The following is a 19,830-nucleotide window of genomic DNA, read 5'->3' on the forward strand; positions in this document are numbered from 1 at the left end:
GTGCTATTTTCTGTAATTATCAATTTGCCTGTTGGGGAACAGGACATTGGAAATGGGATTTTGTGTAATTTAGTGATGCAGTCCATTGACTCTGCTGTCAGAACTAGTGGACTGCATCATGAATTAAAACCTACATTCGGGGAACTGGTGCAACCCTCAGTAGTGGGCATAGCCTCAGGCCCAGAACTCAACAGACTGAAAACTGAAATCCTAAGTTATACTGCTATCTTCTCTCATTTCTAAGGAACATTCAGCTCTTCCTAATATTCTATTGCGAGTTGTGCCAGTCTCTTTAAAATGGAGAGAAGGTAATCATTAATTAAATCAGTGTTGCTATGCTGCATAATGAGCCTCTCTCAGCTTCCTGTATCTCTGTTTTTGTGAATTTCTTTGGAGTTATGGAGGCAGCCTGTTCACCCTTCCCTCATCTCATAAAAAGCAGTGAAAAATGTTTCATAAAACTATAAGCTCATTTAGGTTGGAGGCAGACTGTCTTCCTGGCCTGATGCCCACCAAGGAAATAAACAAGAGACATGCATGCAATTGCTCCCCATAAAACACACACACATTCTCTCTCTCTCTCTCTCTCTCTCTCTAAAGCTGATAAAAAGTAGACTGTCCTTTTGGCCTTGCCTCTCTGCTAATTCAGTAGTTCTGAAGTAAAACAGACAAGAGCCTTATAATCAGCCAGTTGGTTTTGGAATATTTTGCTTTTTTCCATGCCACACTCTTTATAATAAAATGGGAGGAAGGTGTGAAAGTAAAATCGATGTGAAAAAAGAATGCAAGCCAAAGGGATCGCCCCTCCTCGCTTTTTCACATGAAGGGCCCGATTCTATCAGGGGCTCAGCACTTCATGCTCAGCGCTTTGCAGGCTCAAACACTGAAGACCTAAATAGCTGGGCTTTTTCTAATTCAGTCCAGCCCAGGCATGTCTGGAATAGAAATGAAGTTGTTTGTGCCGTGCACATCAATTCTAGTTTCATTGCCTTAAAATAAAAAAATAAATCCTTCATTCTTTTCTTCCCTTTCCTTTCTCCAAGTGTTACCAAATTACAGGTATTTCGAAGTGCCCATGCTCTGTAGAAGGCTGACCGGCCACTAGGTTCTGGCCCCTTGTTAATAAAGACTTGGAACATTCAGAGGTTCTGATTAACTATGAACATTTTATAAATGATGCTCTGAAAGCAGAAAAGTCAGTCAGTCTCCACCTTCTGCTCTTCTACGCAACTAGATGCTCCTGCTATTAACTCCTGCACAGGAGCAGTGCTTTTATCTCTATTGGTTTTTAACTACTATTTGACACCACAAAGTTTAAAGGAAAATTCTGCTAATCGCAGATGGGGAAGGGAGGATGTTTCGAATAAGAGGTGTTGTATTTCTTTCTATTTACTGGGAAGAACTTCTTTGCGAGTTTTTCTGCATTATCTTTAACACTGAGCAGCTCCTTTGCTTCCACTCCAGTTACTCTGTGGGAGGCATCAACCTTTTTGTACGAGAGAGGCTATATACGTGCTTCAGTACTGGAGATAATCCTTGAGTTGTAATAAACAATCTGCCCTGTTCTCCCTTCCAAAGCAGGCTGCAGTACACCTTTAACAGAACAGCTGCTCTGATGAGAACAGGCTAACATCACCTAAAGTGACCATGACAGCCAAATGGAGCTGTGGCAGAAATGAAAACCAGTGCTAAATGACATTTACAGAAACTAACTAAAGTTGCTGTACCCAACAGCAGCACTGAAGACAGCATTTGGCAATTGCTCTAATGCCTATTTATTGATATTTTTATACAGTACAGATATTGCACATAAGAATTGCCCACCACTGAACACTTGCCTTACAAATATCCCAGCGCTAACAAGCACTTTCTAACATAAAAGGAATATATCATGGAGTAAATAGGATTGTCTCCCATGTACTTATGCTTAGCAGAAATTAAAACCTTAAACGTGTGCCATTGATTGCTCTGTTCTTAACCGGTGAAGTTGGCGACTCTGGATATTTTCCAGTTTTACAGCTGTTATTCAGGGGAGTCACTATCCATCCTTGCTGTATTTAAACAAGAATGTCTCATCTGAGTAGCTATACACACAGTGGTTATACTGGGTAGAGTAGCAGAACATTACATTGATTATTTAATACTTATATTGCAGTAGTGCCTACAGGGGCCCTACTGGGCTGGGTGCTGAGCAAATGTAGACAATAGGACAAGATCCAACGTGGCCAATTCTTGTGAATTTATTGTAACTTTTCCAATATTTGGTGTGGGGTTTTTGTAAAACCCATGCTGAAATCAGGTTACCAGAGAACTTCAGCTTTTGTTTTTTAAACAAAGTATGTTTCTAGCCCTGCAGCTGCAGAGAAACATTTGAAAATGTGAGCCATAAATGCTCCAGTGACAGAGGGCAAATAAAATATAGATTATTTTATAACTCTCATGATTTTTAAGCCAATCTCATGATTCTGGGGGGGCATGACTCAGGATTTATGAACGCTGGAGGTTGGCAATACTTCAGACCCTGTCCCAAAGAGCTTGCAGTTTTAAAACAGGAGGTCTTCTTGACTAGACTACTTGCCTTCAGTCTGGAAGGGCAGAAGTCCCTAACAGTTGGTTCTATGACATTCACTCACACATCTTAGGATGTAACATCGTGGCATAATGTACCATTTGCACCCAAAGATATGCAGGGATATTTTAGTGTCCCATAACACGCCTCACTGCAATACAGATAACAGTGTGTTATTCCAGCTTTGCAGGGGGTTGTGGAAAAAAAATACTCTATTTCAGTTCAATTTTATTTGGCTTCAGCTTGTTCTCTGGGTTTGAACTAACACCAAATCTAATGAGAAACACAGTCAAACCTACGTGGTTTCATGTTGAACCATGTCAAACCAAGAATTGCCCACAATTCCTTTTGCAAAGCCACAAAGTAGTTTGGGGTCACTCAGAAGTCTCTGATTTTTGAATTTATAACAAAGCCTAAAAACAGGTAAATGTTGCCTGGGGTTCAGAGCTCATTGTGAACCTTCTATATAGATTATCTAGTAGCCCTGGCCAGATGTGTATGAACTATCTAGCAGAAAGGGATTCAGAGTCATCCTTTCCCGCTTTCTCTAGCACCGCAGCTGTCCTGCTTCATTTTTCACCTTTGTTTGTTTTCCAAGTCACCCATGTGATGACAGACTATTTTATTATCTTTTCTGAAGACACGTGATATTTTCTCTTTCCAGGTTACACACACTGGTCTCCATGTCTTTAGAGGGAGAACATCCATCTGTTTCAGTTGCTGACAGACTATCTTGAAGAGTGCTCAGAAATTTATGAATTACAAAAACTCTCCTAGCCAATATGTTCTTGGGGTCAGACAGAGTTGTCTCTGTGCATGTTGAAAGCCATCTTGAGGGAGGCAATGGAGGAGGAAGAGACATTCTTCAAATGAATTCCCTTGTGGCATTAATCTTGGATTTAGGTTTTTGTTAGTCAAATACCAAGATTAAACCCAATTATCTGGGGCTAAAACAAACAAAAACTTAGCTAAATGAAACAGTAAAGAGACATACAGTTAAACAGAAAAAGAAATAAAGAAAAGTTGTACCAGCTTTGCCTGAAAGTGCAATGTGACTGACACTGGCCTTTATTGGTCATTTTTAAGCCGCAAATTTTTTTTGATGAGTCAAGGAGTTTAAGGCCAGAAGGGATCACCAGATGATCCAGTGTGACCTTCTGTATATACAGGCTACCAACACCAGGCAGCACCTGCACATTAAACCCAACTATTGAAATTAGATCAAAATTAGACCACAGAACTGAGAAGACTAAACTATTGTGTGTCATAAGATGAGAAGAAGAGAGACTGGATGTCACCGCTGGAGTGTCTGATGTGACAGGGAATTGATAAAGTGATTAGTTTCCCTCTAAAAGACCACACAAAAAATTCTCCACACATCTATGGGTGTTTTACTCCTCTATGCAGCTTTTCCCATGGTTTTCCAGAGGTCTTTCATTAGTAATCTCTTGTTTCATCATTAGTACTCTCTGGCCCTCTATCTTATTTCCTTGACCTCATTCTTTCTTTCTTCAATTGTTCTATTTTAGTCAGGGGTTTCAAGGTAGACATTATCCACCATTGTCAAGAATTGGTCTCTTGAATAGAACAGCTTCTTTAAGGTTTCTTGAACAGTGCCACTGGTACCCTGCCTTCCCTTAAGGGAAACCTTGACAATCTCCATCAAAAAGGAACTTCTAGATCAATGCAGGTCTTCATTACATCATGGGATCAGGCTGTTGGAATGACCACAGCAGAAATATGGGTCTGAGAGGTCAGACATTTCTATTTGTAAGTAAGAATAAATATTTGCCAGCAGGGGGGAATAGCCTGGGCAGATGCCAATTATTCCCTGCCATTTTGTTCCCAGCTCCTTATTCTTTTTGGATTAGCCACATTTGTATGCATAAAGACAATGTAAATATCAACTCCCAGGGCCTGATATTTCACTCTGTTGCACCAGATTTATGCCAGTGTATCTCACTGGAGTTACACCATAGAGAAGCTAGTGTAACAGAGAGGAGAATAAGGTCCATATAATCAAGGCACAGGGGAGGGGGAGGGCAGAATTTTCAATAGTGCCCATGTGACTTAGGAGCACAAGTTCCATTGATTTTCAACAGGACTTGTGCTCCTAAACCATACTTTTAGGAATTCCACCCATAGTAGATTAGATCAACTGGTCCATCACCCTACAGTACAGGTTTATGTGTCAGCGTGTGATTATGCAGAATATGCCACACCATCGGGTGTACCTGCCAACATCAGCCAATGTTTCATTTGTATTTGCTATCTCAGGGCTTCAAAATTCCTGCACAATCCACATCCTTCCTTCTTTTCCAGGGAAAGGAGTGGCTGTTTGGTTTCACAGCAGTACATTCCCTGAGCCTGGTGCAAAGATGAGCAGCGTATTAAGATTAGTTCTTATTGTAACTTCTGTTTGCATTGCAAATGTTGAGAGCACACTGCAAACAGGGAATGTCAAATCTAAACTGTGAATTAAAAAGGGCTTTAATCATAAATGTGTGTGAGAGAGAGCTGAGCCGTACAACTCTTGACAACACTGCTCTAATATGGTCATCATAAGGATTACTACTGTGCACACATTTGTGAGGGATGACACATTTTCTGGTTAAAAAGTTCATTTCGTTTTGTGTAAACTTAAAGCGCTGGTTGATTTTAATCTCTTGACCATGACTGTCCTGGACATGAAGCCAGAAAGTACTGAACTCTACATTTTGGCCACTGTAGCTTCAACAAATAACATTTTTTTAAAAAAGTGTGGATAGCAATGGAGAACATAAACAATCTAAGTTCAGAAAGCAAACTCCTTCACTCCAAGGGCATGATTATTACAGATTATAATTATGCTGTGTTTAGGTCACGTAACTTTCTCGGAAGAAATGCAAGTGAAAAACAAAACTCGTCTGAACAGAGCAGGATCGCTGCACATCGGTTAAGGTAAAGGTGGTGTGTGACAGGACAATCAGCTGATAAATGGCAGAGGGACCATTCATTTCTGAAAGGCTGCAGGTGCAGAACCAGGAAACAGAGGGAAGGAAACAGAACAAAAATGGAGCAAGTTTTTCACGGATGTATGAAATGAATACAAAAAATATTCTGAAAAGGCAGATGGTCTAAACTTATGTGACCTATATGTACTTGACTGAGACGAAGCTTCCACTGACCTTGGTAAGATGACAGGGATAATATTTTCTCAAGGATGAAATGTACTTGAATACTGTAGCTGGGATAAGCAGACAGTACGTACCAACTCCATGTGATCTTTTATTTTTTGCTCACCTAAGCCAATATGTGTAATAGTAATCTAAAGCAATGGCTCTCAGCCTTTCCAGATGACTGTACCCCTTCCAGGAATCTGATTTGTCTTGTGTCCCCCAAAGTTAAAAACTACTTGCTTACAAAATCAGACATAAAAATACAAAAGTGTCACAGCACACTGTTACTGACAAATTGCTTACTTTCTCATTTTTACCATATAGCTATAAAATAAATCAATTGGAATATAAACATCGTATTTATATTTCAGTGTATAGTATATAGAGCAGTATAAACAAGTCATTGTCTGTAAGTAATTTTAGTTTGTACTGACTTTGCTAGTGCTTTTTTAGGTAGCCTGTTGTAAAACTAGACAAATATCTTGATGAGTTGACCTCCTTGTTGACCTCTGCATACCGCAGGGGTATGTGTGCTCCTGGTTGAGAACCACTGATCTAAAGAAACAGACTTGGGTCCTCCTAAGTATCCCACATTACTGGATGAATAAACAACCTTGTTACTCACCCCATGGTCTCTTGAGTGAGAGGTGTGCACATGTGAGCACAGGCATGTGCTCTCAATACTTCAATGTCATGGAGCATTTTGTGGCCTTCTGCAAAAAGTTTAGGAATTTTGAATGTATTTTCCTCAATTTGGTATGCAATGATGTCAATGATGCCACTCTGGCCTGGTCTCATCTTAAAAGTTTTGTCAGCATTGGAATCTTGGTTAGAAGTGTGGAAAATTCACACTCCTAACTGACATAGCTCTGCCAGCAAAAGTCCCAGTATAGACATAATTATAATGGCAAAAAAAAAGTGCTTTTTCCAGGATAGCTTATTTCATTCAAGAACTGGTATAAATGGTGTCTTCACTAGGAGGGTTTTCTGGTATAGCTATACCAATATAGCCATAATGGCAAACCCTTTCTAGAGTAAAAAAGACTTTGGATTCATATCCTGAGTGTGCAGTGAAGGATACCTGCTTCTGATGATGATGAAGCAAGAGCATCTAAATGGCAAGCATGTTTATTTGGAAGATCTTCATGAATGTTCATGAATGAAGGAAGGAGCAGTTCCTTTGAGCTATACCACAAGATCATCTTGTTGCTACCTGTTACATGTCAGTAAAAGCTATTCCTTGGGAGTTTTTTTAAAGGAAAATGTACTAGTGATAAAAGGATGAATCTAAAAGAGACTCCTGGATTGTACTTCTGTTTGGACAAATGCCCCTTCTTTAGGATACATTCCTAAACTAGCCAGACTTTTTAAGTTTGCAAGATTGGAATGCCAATCTCTTAAAAAATCTTCATGAGTTTTCTTGTGATTTTGATAGTGCTTCCTATCAGGTCAGAAATTCCATGAAAGAGTCTTTCTATTTCAGCCTAGCTGTCTATTTTGATATTAGTGCTTCTAAGCCCAGATGGATTCTAGAAATGAAGAGGTACTATAGGTGGTGGCCCTTCAAAACTCTTGAGTTTTACCCAAGAGAAGCAGATACAGTTATCACAGTATTTTCAGTATTTACTTGTACTTCTCTATGCTTACTACAGGAAATACCTTGAATGTCACAAATACTCAAGTTATCTAACTTCAAATAACTATTGAGTTATCTAAAGAAATTGGCAAGTTTTTAAGCAACTGTGCAGAACGTAAGCAAACTTTTTCAAATCTTATATGAAGTCTATTGAAGTACAGTGCTGCTAGGTGGGGGCAAGTCAGTTCTTCTTATAGCCAAAATCAGTTTTACTCACATATGCTTGAAAACTCAGTTGTCCATCTGTCCCTGGACTGCAGCATGCGTCTTGATCATTTGGATATTTATGCTAATTATCATTATGAACAGCTAACATATTCAAGTACTCAACACTGAATAAAACAAAGTGTCGTCTGTATTACTTGCAAAGATTTGGAGCTGATTAATTAGAGTATGGCCCCAATTCAGCAAGTTCCTTAAGCCTATACCTAGTTCAAGGACATAAATAGTCCCATTAAAGAGGTTGGGACTACCCATATACTTGACATTAGGCACATGCTTAAAAACCTTGTGGAATAAGGCCCGCTAAATAGCAAGAATGATTCAGAGCTTGGGCGTCATTTATCACTGTTTCACTCAAACGCTATCAAGTCAGATAAGCAGTTGGCAAAACTTGGAGGCGTTTCAATCTGCCTTTTCTTAGCATATATTCATGAATTCCATTTCTCTTTTTCTGTTGGGTCCTCACCAAAACAACAGGAAAAGGCACTCATGTAGAATTGCCCCAAATTGGATTGCACACTACAAAAAGTACAGTTCATTGTGAGATTTTTTTTTATTAAAGAGAAAAAAGGAATATTTTCTTTAAACTAAGAATGTAGAGAGTTTCTTGGATAAAGTCTAAGCTGAACCAAAAGGGCAAGATGCTTTGACCACACACACACACACAGACTTTCACTGACAGCTCTTAGTACTCCTGGATGTTTATATTTATTTCTATCTTTTTTGTCTTCTGCACTTTAATAAACAGACCATTATCAAACAAAATGGCATATTGGTGTGACATATCAAATGATACCAAAACCCCAGTTTACAAGAAATCAATCTCAAATTGATCAAGAACTGTGAAGCAGTTTGATTACAATTTATTAGTGTAATTTGTGCAGTTTGGGCAGCAGAAGTTTCTCTTAAGGCTCAAAATTTGTTCACAAAGAGAAATAAAACTTGGAATTTTATGCAGGAATTCTTTTTAAGCTCTACTCCACCATAAAATTATTAAAGCCAAAATATTTTATTATGTTTTAAGCAGAAAATTTGTCTTTTCAGGGCTTCCTCCCCCCCATCTCTGTTTTCTTTCCTGCAACTTCAGTTTTGGTTACAGGTAACCATCTCTGCTCCTACTAAAGTCAACAACGAGACTTTTACATTGAACAGCTAGCTTCTGCCAGTTCACTGAAAGCCAGCCATTGCTAAGGAAAGCTGGGTGGCATGGAGATTTGGGAATAGACTAAAGAGATTTTTCCACCATAAGGTCAATGGCTCAACTCTCACGAAGGTCAGAAATAGAGGTCTGTTTGCACTGAAAGCATAAATCCAGATAACTCCGGACTGTAGTGGAGATGATCAAAATCCAGACTAACTCTCACTTTTTCTACCCACTTCTTATTTATTTATTATTTCTAAGCCCAAAGGATGCTGAGCCCTATTCAGAAGCAAGTAAAGTCTCTGCCCCAAAGAAATTAAAATGTAAATTGCAATATGATATAAAGAAACAAAATGGAGGGAGGGGAGATGTAGGAAAAGGATCACAGTAGTAAAATAATGCAGTTACTCAGGCAGTTGAGATGGGGGATGGGTGTTAATTGTTGTACTAAGTCAGTTCTTGTAGGTGACAGTGAATACATGCTTTTTAGGAGGGATTTGATTTATCAAGAGGGTGGCTACTTGGTGAACAATTATGGGAGTGTTTTCCCTGGGTAAGGGGAAGCATGGAATAAGGAGTCAAGACAGGACTGGAAGATGGGACCTCCAGCTAAGATCCTTCCTCCAGTGGTCACCCAGTCCCTGAGTCATATCCCCTCTTCAGATTCACCAGAACACTTTCCTTCCTTCTCTTTAGCTTGTGGGTGACTTCCAATGGAAAGTGTTTTGTGACACCCTCTGTGGGTGTGTTTACTCCTGTGCAAAGGTCTACATTTTATTATTACTGCGTACGAATGTGAGGTCAAAAAGTTGGTCTGCATATCAATAGATGGGGTTCTTGATGGCAGGGACAGAGCAGGTAGCTGGAGGCTCTGGTTTCGGTGATAGTGCTCTGTAATGTACTAAGAGAGTCACTGGGCACAGTGGATAGAGCACTGGGCAGTCACCTGGCTTTTATTCTCAGCCTTACCACTAGTGTGCTGGGTGACTTTAGACACATTAATTCCATTTCCCTGTGCCTTGGGTTTCTCCATCTGTAAAACTGAGATAATGATACTGGCCTTCTTTGCCAATCACTTAGAGAGATAATGATGAAAAGCAAGTATTACTAATAAAAGAATGTAAGTGTTAAATACAATCTCTCCTTGCTTGACTGAGAACACCTACCAATGGTACCTATAGTAGACAGATGTGAGAATAGCCGTGAAAATTTTCACACCAATTCCAGACGTATGAACAACAAGCAAAAAGCCAGACAAGACAGATAGGTTGAACCAACAGCAGAATTAAGGGTTGAGTGCAATGTGGAGGAGTTGTGGAAGCATTTTAACAGAGGTTCATGGTATATGACTGCAGTGAGTTCAGGCAAATGAGCAGTGCCAGGAAAGTGGCCTTATTATTAACTGTACCAGGCCTTGAGACCCAAGGTATGTGTAGTAGCTTGAAGCTTTTGTCATTTAAACCCTATGTAGTTAACTGATTCAAAGGTTTTGTGCTGATCCTTTGCTTATGGGTGAATTTCACCTTATAGGAAGTGTTCTACCTAAATTTTATATTGCACTGTGCTGTATAAGCTCACTGAAATTTTCTTTTGGAATTCAGATAGTGTCCTTCCCTAAAGAGAGAGAGAGTGGAATTAGAGTATCCTTATTTTTGCCAACTTCTGTGTCCCATTTCCACTCAGATTGTGCACTCTGTCTCTCACCTCCAGAAATTCAGGAAGATGAGAAAGAGCGCAACCAGCTAAAGCCAAAACAGGCATGTAATCGCTTGGCAGCAGACTTTTTTGGCATGAGCTCCCAGCCAGAAACTGGACTTTTTCAAGAGAACTGTGTGCAGAGAGTGGATTTCTTCAGGAAAATTTAACTTGTTTTCAATCTTTCCACAGGAGACAACCCCATCTGTTTCACACTTCCATGTGCCACATGCTTGTGCCCCCTGTTTCTATGTAAAAGCAGTAATAAGTGTGGAAATGGACATGTAATCTAGCCTGTGATTGGGCAAAGAAGTAAGATCCAGATCCCAAAGGTTTTTAGGCACCTAACTCCCTTTGATTCTTATGAGAGTTAGATGCATAGATACTTCTGAGGATCTGGATCCTCTTCTGTATCCTATGGTTTTACATTACAACATGCTATACTTGTAACTTAATGCCACCTGGCAAATGCAAATATAAAAGAGCATATTTATTTTCTGGGATGTAGCATTCATAAGTTCATTGAGCAGGTATCTTATTACACTTAATGGATTTGTACTGAAGAGGAATCAGTTAACAGCAAGTAAAGCATATCTTTATTTCCCCGGCCTCGCCCCCTGGGAGAATTTGTGTTAAAGCAAAAATGTATTGGTCATTTTGTCCTATTAAGCAAAACAACAAACATGAAGGAAGAAAACCTTGGGTGGTACAAACATGATGAGGAGAGCAATGTAGATGAGTTCTGAATGCTTATCTGGACTATTAGGTTAGCCCTATGAAAAATCACCTACAGCTTTTCTTCCTGGTCCACAGGATATTCCAGATCTGTAGCTTATTCATTTCCCAAGTGGATGACACATGGGTTCAGTATGTAACAAACAGTAACATGATCGCATTTCAAACATATTTTCCTGAGTTCTGGTTTCCTGAGAACCCCCCTAGCCCCAAAGGTACATTTCAGGCTATCAGGAATTGACATGATCATTAAGTTTAGCTGGAAGTTTGTAACATAAAGCGATTCCCCCTTAGCAATCAACAGACTCGTACTAGATAGGCTTGTAACAATATTCTTGGTGGAGCTGTTAGTGGATAGAGGAGGAGAGGAATGGTTAAAACAACCAACCATTTCTAATCAATTTATATCTATCTTCTAGCTTAACTGTAAATAGTAAATGATTTTCATTATGCATCCAAAAAGCAGTGTCACAGATTTACAGAAAGTATTCAAAGTCCTGTTGAATTTATCTTTATTATTTTTATTTGTGGCTATGTTTCTTTCCTCATCAGTCCCCTTTCATATAAATTGAAGTTTTGTGGCAGGAATTCGTACCTCGCAGTCTCTAGAACGTCTATCAGGTATAACAAATAACAGGAAATAGAAGCTGTGCAAATTCCCTCTGATAATCCAACCCAGAAATACTTGCATGCCAATGTGGCCATACAATATGCAAAGAAAAGATAACCTTGAAGAAAAATAATAAATCTAGAGAGCAGCTGAAGTTCTGGGCTCTCTCTCTAATGTGTGCTCAACTTCTGCAGTGATCAAAGTTCTTGGAGAAAAGCAGCATGGCTCATGCACATTCCTGGAATCTCAGAAGGGGGAGAGTACCAGAAAGTGAAAGGCGGAGGGCAGAGAAAGCCTGGCTCACTGCCAGCTCACATTTTCATTTGGAACAAATGTGTGTAACAAGTTTAGGTAGAGCCCTGTGTTTATCTGCTAGGCTCCCATGAAAGCCACAAAAGCCTTCTGTTGAAATCTCGTGAAATTATCCCTTTAGCAACCAAGTAGAGACAATCTTGTTTCAGCTTGAGAAGACTGGGGGCAGAGGAATTTGGAACAGAATAGTCCTCATTTTGAGAGTTAGTGAGGCTATTTATCATTTCCATTTACAGCACCTCTGACCTGGCCTTTGCCTCTCTAGCAACATGAATGGAAGGTGTAGCAGGCATTTTGCTTTATGAGTTGATGTCATGTACTGAACCAACCCTGGCAATAATCCATAAAGTGAGAGCCATATGGGTGTGAATTTCAAAAAGCTTGGTTGCAAGCTAGTTCTGAATCATTAAAGTGTGTTCTTATTCTCTTTTATCATTCCCTTTTGTTGAGGCGCCGTCTCTAAGTAGTACATCATTGATTTGCGGAAATGGCAGGGGGAAAACATCAGTTATGATGAGTTTTATATAAAAGTTTGGTATATACTGTTTAGCTGTGGGAATAAACAACAACTCGGTGGAAACCCACGTTCTCCTGCAGCCTACAGAATAGAGATGCCTTTTGCAGTGATTGGGAGCATGAGTGAGATTTTTCTGAGCTTTGCAAAAAACTTTTACAGCTAATCCGCAATCTGAAATGAGATGTGCCATACCTAACTGGGATTTCCACTTTCTTGCTGTACCACCAACCACCCTGACACTGTGCCATTAATATATTCTTTGGATATGTCTACAAAGCACACATACACACACACAAAATACCTGCATCAGGGAGTCTCAGAGTCAACTGACCTGAGCTCACAGGGCTCGCACCCTGAGGCTAAACATAGCCCTGTAAATGCTTGGGCATAGGTTGAAGCCTGGACTCCAAGATCTGACAGGGTTCAGAGCCCAGGCTCCAGCCCAAGCCTGAACATCGACACCACTACGTTTAGCCTGGCAGCACAAGATCCATGTGCCCGAATCAATTGACCCCGGCTCTGAGACTTTCTGCCGCAGGTCTCTTTTTTTTTTTTGCTGTGCAGATGTACCCTTTGAGTTTTAATATTGAATTAGTTGCATTTCCTGTACATAGTAGTTCAATCTAATCTATATTTATCCAGGTTCCAGCTGCTCCTGTATCTTGATATTGCAGGCAAATCAATGAGGATGCCTTTTAGATTTAGAGGCTTTGGAGATTAGCAGGATAGAAGAAAAGAGCTACACAGAAGAGAGAAGGATGTCTCCCATTTGTACAGTGAAAAGGAGTGAGGAATGTGTGAAGAGGGCATGAGTTTGGCAGCCCCAGTTAAGTTTCTAGTTAACACTCATCTCTAAATGTTAAAAAAAGAAAACAAAACAAATCCCATGGGGAATTTTTAGTTGACAGGAGAGAAGCCAACTGAGTTACAACTGAGGCAGACTAATTTATTACGCATTCAGGATATGATCTCTCTAAAAGCTAAGTCAAAGTTATCAGTAGTGCTGCATAGGGAAGCTTACATTCCCTCTGACCCAAAGAGAAACAGCAGCTTCAGTTTCTTGAGTTACCAGCTCCTGAAGCTTCCTGTGTACAAATATTTACTCAGCATGTTTTCAGATATTTTAGTGGGATTAAGAAGTTTATTACAGGCCTGATCCGAAGCCCACTGAAGTCAATGTAAAGACTCCTCAGATCAGGCTGTATGAGTGGGATTTTCAAAGGGGGCCTGGGGGCCTGGTCTTCAGATGTATGTGTGCAGAATGCTTAGCATAACAGGCATTGATCCTAACTGAGGCCTGGGGGTGCAGCTGTAAGATTAATGAAAAGGTCATCATTTATGGCCCAGGCACTTGCTGTGGTCAGTCTGTGCCTCAGCAATTACTGCACTTTGAAAATCTAGGGCTCAGTTCTGCTCAGCTCTTTACTCACATTGAGCACATGTTCTTTAATCAGTAGTCTCATGAGTAAGGGTTAAAGGACCTGGCTGAAAAATGTAGAAGGGTTATTTTTATTCTATTTTTTTCTTTAGTTCAAAATTTTTGAGAGCTAGTGAAGATCCTTCTGTTTTGCTACAGTATGTTATCTAGCTATTCATTTATGCCTAACAGTGGGATAAGGCTTAGCAATTCGATGAGCTACAAATAATTTCTGAGGTAAAGGAATGAAAATGTGTATCTATTCGCTGAAACAAAAATCCATTCGTTGTGATGGAAGAGTGCTGAAAAGCAGGACTGTTTTCTTATTTTGCACAGGAAATGGCAGCTTTATACTGTTGTCCCTTGCTGAGTCCCAGAACTTAGTCCAAGCCTGAATATCTACCCTGGACCAGCTGCGGGTCTTTAATTGCTGTGTAGACATACCTGGGTGACTTAGGATCCTAAGTCCCATTTTCAACAGTGATTTAGGGCCAGATTATTAAAGGTACTTGGCTCCTGAAGATGCAAATAGGTACTACGTGGGATATTCAGAAGCACCTAGGTATTTGGGAATTAGGTACCTAGTTGCTCTTCAAATTCCCTCTAGGCACCTTTCTGCATTGTTAGGTGCCTAAATACTATTAACAATTGAGCCATAGGTCACTTTTGGAACTTTTGGAACTGAGACTTCTAAGTTACTTAGACCCAGATACTCAAAAGTATTCAGGCATCTAGTTCACATTGATTTCAATGGGAGTTAGGTGTCTAAATGCCTTTGAGGATCTGGGCCTAAGGCACGTTTGAAAATTTTACTCTAGCTGATCATAATGGTTCCTACTGGCCTTAAAAACCCATGAAAGAATGAAACTATCCAAGAAAGTCACATTTTGTTCTTAAGAAATTTTGAAAATCAAATGTTGTTCTGTTATTTTATACCCAATCCCAAATAAATCAGTGATGCTGGTACATAAGCATATAACTTCCTCCTTCTAGAACAAAGTGGGTTTATTTTATTCATTTTAAAATGTTTTAGTCTGATAGGTGCTTCCAGTATACTGATGTCTCCCCAACCTGTAATGTAATTCATTCAAATAAGCTCTTTGTGGTAGGCCTATAGAGACCTTTTTTTAAAAAAACTGATTCACTTGAATTTTGACTTATGCCCCATCTGTCTCTGCTAACAAGACATTTATATTTTGAAAATAGTTTGAGATAGCTTGTGAACATTTCAAGGTACTCTCAAGAACACTGTTTATAAAAGTCATTGGTGTGTGTAGGCAGTGGCACCTAATGGATGATTTTTTGTAAAATGAGTAAGTGACTATCAGCGATAACAAGGGAAACTTAAAACCCAAACTTGGAATGACAATTATTACATTTGAGGTACACTCTGTACTAGGGTTGAGTGTTCTTCACAGGTCTGGCTATTTATTGGTGTGGTTGGTGGAGGCTTGGCCAGGGATCAAGGAATGTTATGTGGAATAATCTTGTCTGTTTCTAGAGAGTGTATTACGTCTCACAGTACTGGACAAATGGAGTAGATGAATGTCTGTCTTTAGAAAAGACTACATGTATGACCAGAACATTTGACATTGTGTGGAATGCATAATTGGAGCTTGAACTAATTAAAGTGTGACCCATCTCCCACTGGGAAGTGAAGGATAGGTTAGCTATTCATTATTACAACTGAAGATCATCAAACTCATAGCAGGGATTAGTCTCACATGCCACTATCAGACCACTAAAACTACTGTACTCCAGTTTACACCAGCTCAGGATTTAGCTCATTGTTCATTGTATTGCTTGAAATAAGATTGATTGATGTTTTGCCTTCACAACAAGGTTTTCAATGAACATAGTTTTCAATGAACACTTCTGAGGCCTTGCATACATTTTAATAGGGGTCCATAAAATAACACATGGTTCCAAGAAAGTAAGGGGCAAATAGAAGCCCATGTTTTTTTATAATACAATGACAAGGAGAATGAAATGAAATAAAAAAGGCATCAATTGTCAAACTGATAAAAGGGAATATCTCTATACACTCAATGCAAAAACTGAGGTGAAATGGATACAGAAAGGGATTAGTAACCTGCATGAATAACAACAAAGCCCACAGTCACCTTACCCAGGACACAAAGTAGAAGGGAATCAACTTCCATGCTTCAGGCCATATGCAACTTCCAGCTTGCTCAAGTTAGAAAGAAACTTCCCTCATGGGTATGTTTATCCATTATTATAAGATCTATAGTTTTTATCAAAGCATCTGATACCAGATACTTGTTGGAGAACAGGGGTGAATCTTGGCCCCATTGAAGTCTATGGCAAAACTCCTATTGACTACAACAGGGCCAGGATTTCATCCCAGATTCTGGAGTAGATGGCCAATTGATCTGACCCAGCATGATAAATTCTGTATGGCTATGCTATAAAGTCCAAAAGCTTCTCTCTCGTACTTGAAAACAAACCTTACAATTGGCACTGTTGTCGACATCTCAGCAGCTGAACCAAGGATCAAGTGGTCTGTGGAGAATGACCTATCCTCTAACATCTAGATGTGGTCCTTTCAAAGCTAGGAGACAGCAAACTCACAGAAAATTAGGGGGAAGCTTATATTGTTACTGCTCATGCTGTGATTCTTTCTGTGGAAAAAAGAACCACAGGACTTGAGTCTCCAGAATCACAAATTCATCATCTTTCATCAGCACTAAATTCACTCAAAAATTAAAAATCATAGAGCTCTGTTCTATTAGTTTCTCATATTTGTATTCTGATTTTGACCGTCTGCCTGTAATTTCTACCTGCATGTAAATGTCAGTATTTCCAGTAGTCCTTAGAATTTATACCTTGACTGTGAATAGAAACTCTGCAAAAAATTCACGTCTCTTAAAATAAAACATGAATGAGCCTTTGAAGAAATAAAATTGCTCCTGAATGCCAGCTTTTAAGTCTTCCTTAAATTTCAGACATGCACGTTTCAAAGGACCATTTAGTTTACTGTGATGCTGAAGGCTAGTGAATCAGAAATAATCTTCTTGCTAGAAAAAGATGGTAAAGTTTAACCTTTCATGGTTAATACCAAAAAAAAAAAAATCCCTGAAATGCACAACACATAATTCAGTAAATCCAGCAATATTAGCTTAGTCATTGCATCCCATGGTAATTACACACAGTTGCATAGGTCTATCCACAGGCCTATACAGTAATACTAAAATCTCATAAGTCTTTAACTAAGGGGAAATTTAGTTCCTTTCACTTTCTGAATTAAGATAACCCAAATTAAGGCCCCTTTAATTCCAATGAGAGTATCCAATGGCTTAAGGCAGTTTATCTAATCCACTTTAAATTTGCACCTGTAGTTAATCTGGATTAATTCTGCAGAGTCCTGCACTTAGGACGGAAGAATTCCATGCACCCCTACAAACTAGGGACTGAACGGCTAAGCAGCAGTTCTGCAGAAAAGGATCTAGGGGTTACAGTGGATGAGAAGCTAGATATAAGTCAACAGTATGCCCTTTTTGCCAAGAAAGCTAATGGCATTTTGGGCTGTATAAGTAGGGGCATTGCCAGCAGATCGAGGGATGTGATCATTCCCCTCTATTTGGCATTGGTGAGGCCTCATCTGGAGTACTGCGTCCAGTTTTGGACCCCACACTACAAGAAGGATGTGGAAAAATTGGAAAGAGTCCAGCAAAGGGCAACAAAAATTATTAGGGAACTGGAACACATGATTTATGAGGAGAGGCTGAGGGAACTGGGATTATTTAGTCTGCGGAAGAGAAGAATGAGGGGGGATTTGATAGCTGCTTTCAACTACCTGAAAGGGGGTTCCAAAGAAGATGGATCTAGACTGTTTTCAGTGGCACCAGATGACAGAACAAGGAGTAATGGTCTCAAGTTGAAGTGGGGGAGGTTTAGGTTGGATATGAGGAAAAACTTTTTCACTAGGAGGGTGGTGCAGCACTGGAATGGGTTACCTAATGAGGTGGTGGAATCTCCTTCCTTTGAGGTTTTTAAGGTCAGGCTTGACAAAGGCCTGGCTGGGATGATTTAGTTGGTGTTGGTCCTGCTTTGAGAAGGGGGTTGGACTAGATGACCTCCTGAGGTCCCTTCCAACCCTGATATTCTATGATTCTATGATTAAATCACAGACACTGTCAGTTCAGGGTCAGATTGTGCAATCCTTACATAAAATGAATTCCCACTGCTTTCACTGTGAATACTTGAGTGGTAAATTGCTATTTAAAGTGTGTAAGAATAAATTGGCCCTTAATTTGGGCCTAAACTTTAGGATTATATAAAAAGAGTTATACAAACGCTAATACGATTGGAAATATTATGATGATTTTGTACAATTTTAATGTATTCTTAAATGTAAACATTAGTCTGCAATATTGCACTAGTTAGTATTTGAGGACTAGAAACTGAAATTAGTTATAAACAACAGTCTAGTTTCATTGTCCAAGATGGGTGAAATGCAAGGATGAAACAAACTTTTTTAGTGAAAAGCAAGTTCAATTTCTTTCCAGTTTATCTAGGGAAGGTGGTGTTAGTAATTCTAATGAGGAAAGTATAATTTAAATATGTAAATTGGATGTCTCGTTAAGACTCATCTTGTCATAGCCTGCTTAATCTGAAGATGGAACTACAGTCATAGAGTTTAGGCCCAGAAGGGATCACCAGATCATCTAGTCCAGTAGTTCTCAACGTGTACCCCTGGGAGTACGCAGAGGTCAACAAGAGGTTTCATCAACTCATCTAGATATTTGCCTAGTTTTACAACAGGCTACGTAAAAAGCACTAGCAAAGTCAGTACAAACTAAAATTTCATACAGACAATGACTTGTTTATACTGCTCTATATACTATACACTGAAATGTAAATACAATATTAATATTCCAGTTGATTTATTTTATATTTATATGGTAAAAATGAGACCGTAAGCAATTTCTCAGTAACAATGTGCTGTGACACTTTTGTATTTTTATGTCTGATTTTGTAAGCAAGTAGTTTTTAAGTGAGGTGAAACTTGGGGGTACACAAAACAAATCAAACTCCTGAAAGGGGTACAGTCATCTGGAAAGGTTGAGAGCCATTGATCTAGTCTGACCACCTGTATACTGCAGGCCACCAATACCACCCTGTTCCTGTACACTGAATCCAACTTCTTTTAATCAAATCTGGTCAGATATCAAAGACCATGTTTGAAATCCTCACAAAGGGCTGGATTGTCACATGACCTACTTAGCCAGGCAGGAGACTAAGGCCTCTCCTCATTCACTTTCTTTACCTTGCTCAGATGTGTCTCCTGAAGAGAGGGGCAGGCAGGGGCTACTCGTAAATAGGCAGGGCGGAGGCAGAGAGGAGTGTAGTGTGGTGGGGATCCCTGGCTCTGCCCTTTCTCTCCCCCATCCCTACCATACATTGTCCAGAGTAGCTGGCGGGATGCGCAGCAGCAGTGAGTTTCTCCACAAAAAGGGATGAAGCGAAATATTCCCTTCTCAATACCAGGAGGAGCAGGGGGAGAAGTGTGCCTCACAACTCCTTTGCAGGCTGCTCCTGAGGTGGAGCAGTTACATGCCACCTCTTACTCAGGGCAGGCGGTAAAAGTATAGTTTAGCCCTAAATGAGATGCTCAAAACATCAGAGTCTTCCTGCTGCTGTGTGGAACAGCTGTTGTGCAAGGACTTGGAAGGCAAGTGTTCCGGGAAAGATCAGGCAATGGCAGAAGGATCTAGTCACTGTTATATAATGGTTGAATAAAGGACTAATTTAATTGTTAAATACAGGCTCATGTCACTTTAATACAAAGAATATT

General features: G+C 39.7%; 1 long non-coding RNA gene across 1 annotated transcript; it reads right to left on the reverse strand.

The window, feature by feature from the left end:
* Positions 1 to 833: 833 nt before the first annotated feature.
* On the reverse strand, positions 834 to 18,877 carry LOC122457775. Its single transcript, XR_006277451.1, has 3 exons — positions 18,727 to 18,877; positions 2,630 to 2,637; positions 834 to 845 (listed from the first exon to the last, which is right to left on the reverse strand). It is a non-coding gene; the product is annotated as an uncharacterized LOC122457775 (long non-coding RNA).
* Between the last annotated feature and the right edge of the window lie 953 nt (positions 18,878 to 19,830).

The sequence above is a fragment of the Dermochelys coriacea genome, chromosome 1 (genome assembly GCF_009764565.3).
Source record: "Dermochelys coriacea isolate rDerCor1 chromosome 1, rDerCor1.pri.v4, whole genome shotgun sequence".
In the NCBI taxonomy this organism is placed as follows: Eukaryota; Metazoa; Chordata; order Testudines; family Dermochelyidae; genus Dermochelys; species Dermochelys coriacea.